Below are 2,722 nucleotides of genomic sequence, written 5' to 3' on the forward strand. Positions count from 1 at the left end.
CAAATCACTGTGGTATGCTACAGGAGATGCATTTAGAGCCCTTGTTATAGTTCATTGAGTAGCACTGCTGTTATCACCACCAGAGGAGAATTTCACTTGTATCAAGACTGAGTGACCTAGAATAAAGGAAAAATAATAATAATAAAAAAAAAGTGGGGAGGTTTGTTGGACTAGGATGAAACTGCATTTAGGTTGAATGAAAATCCCTTTATTACAAATACAATTTGAATCAAAATGGGAACTAGGAAGATTTGGCTTTCTGCCTTGTTTTGAATAACACTGAGCACACAGCAGCTATGATAATGTGAGTGCATGTGTAATGACTCTATTATTATGTTTATATATGGAAACATCATTCACTGTCAGGGAAAATGAAAGATATCTTCATGGATTTGTCCATTCAGCTGCTTCAGCAGGAAGTGTAGGAAAATATTATTAAATAAAATATAGTCATAACAGCACAGACTCACCACATCCTGTGACAGAAAACTAATCATAGACAAGGATCATGAATATACAGATTAATTACTTTGGCTCTTACAATAAAAAGAGTGATATTATAAGGGTTGAAGTTGTGTTACAAAAATTTAAGTTTATTCACTAGGAATTGTAAATTGAAATACATGGGTTTGTATGTTCTGGATTTCCCCCCTCTCCCAAGTTGTATGTAGTAGAAATTATTTAAGTAATTTTGTTCCTTAGTTTACACTACAGAGAAATTGCCACTCTTAAATGAAGATCCATCATGTGGTGCCTGTGCCATATCATCACCATTACAAGGACTCTCTTCTATCCTTCTTTTAGGTATAATTAAATGGCTTAGAGGAAATACTGTTAGCTGCAAAAAAGTGACAAACTTTTCAAATGTTTGAGTACTCCTGATTAACAGGAGATTTTCTAAGAACTGCCTTAAAGGCAGCTTAGTTCATCCAGAAAAGTAATAAAGTAAATGACATGGTAGATTTATAATCTCAACTGGTCAACAATTTCTGTGATTTTTTTTTCTTGAAGGAAAATCAGCAGAATTTCTTCAGGAACAGAGAAAAGAAAAAGAAAAAAGTGACAGTGCTTCCATTCAGCTTCCCCTATAAATAGCAAAAGCTTAAATGAAACATGCATAGTCAGCCAAATAATGAGGAATGCACGCGGTGGACTGGAAGGTGCAATACTGTGTGCAGCAGAGACAAACTCTCCATAGGGCTTCATCTCATCTCCTGACACTTCTCAGGCAATCCAGTACCAGGCGTGAAGTCACCTTGGAGACCACTTACAAGGTGGAGGGCACCCTACTAAGGATTGGCTGACCTAAACCTTCCTAGCACTGGAACCAAGCTGAGATGAGGCTTTCTCACCTCAGTCAGGTTATCTGTTCTGCAGCTGCAACTCCAACTCCTCCTGTGACCGCTTAATTGTCTGAGAAATTCTGCCTTTATGCAGAATAAAATTGGGTGTCCATTTCATTAAAGCTGCAGTCACATTTTCCAAGAGTGTCTACTTACATGTTACAGAATACAGTTGAATGAGAATGAGCTGACAATCTGCATTTTAAAACTCTAACCAGTTAAGTCTATTTAACAGGAATCTACTTGTCCTTCAACAAGTCGTATCTTGCAGTGAAAAAAATCTCAATTACACAATGGTCTTAAAATATGGGAACAAATGTGTTAGTTGACATGGAAACACACTTTTTCTCCTTTCAACAGCAAGAAAGGACGAAAAAGCTTAAACTCTTTAAAAGATACATTAGTATCCTTTCAGAATACATAGAAGGAAACAAAAGTTGCATAGTATAATGAACCACTCAAACCAGCATATTTCAAAGGCTATCTGCTTCAAATATTTGCATCTATTATTTTTAAACAATAATGACTTCTAACATGGTAAGACATTTGTATTCATTGAGGATAAAAGCCCTGAGCCTGCCAATACTTACACATGTGCTTTAACAACTTCAAACAATCTTTTTACAGTCCTAGAGGACTAAATATGGTTTCCTTTGAAGCTCATGCAGAGAGGACTGATGTCAGGCTCAAGGCTGGGTCCTGAAGGCTGATCTCTATTATTCAGCTATTAAACTACCGGACTGTCTTGTTTCTTGTCTAGAGACTGTTTCTCTGGTACAGTAATTCTGAATATGAAAGACAACTTACAGTCATGCTCGCCTTAAGGTACACAGATAAGACTGCACTTATACACTACAATAAAAGGCCTGATTTTCAGTGGTCTTACAGCTTTTGTTAAGCAAAAAAAAATGTGGGTTTGGGGAGAGCTTTTATCTTCTTTTATTTTGGCCAAATTATGAATATGCAGATCTGGACATTTTATTCTATGGATATGTGCAAATAAGCAGGAGAGAAGGCAGATACGAGGCTTTCCTCTGAGACAGAATTTCTGGTCTCCAGCCTACTGCTGACCATTCTCCAGCATCGCTGCTTTAAACACTGAATCTCCAGTACCCTTGCTTGAGACAGGTTCTCTACACAAAAACATTTTTCCTCTTGCTGCTAAGTTTGCAAAAACCCTCACAGAAATCATTACTGTCAAAACTGAATTAAATGGGACTTTGTGAGCAAAGATAAGAACACAGGCCCAAGACCAAATTAACGCACAGTAGTTGAGGTGTGGATGCACATAGAAAATCTACAGATACCTACCTGCTTTAGATCACACACACATTTTCCTCACTGTAACAAGTATTATGTATTTATTCTCATTTCTAGGA

The sequence above is a fragment of the Pithys albifrons genome, chromosome 2 (assembly GCF_047495875.1).
Source record: "Pithys albifrons albifrons isolate INPA30051 chromosome 2, PitAlb_v1, whole genome shotgun sequence".
Classification (NCBI taxonomy): Eukaryota; Metazoa; Chordata; class Aves; order Passeriformes; family Thamnophilidae; genus Pithys; species Pithys albifrons.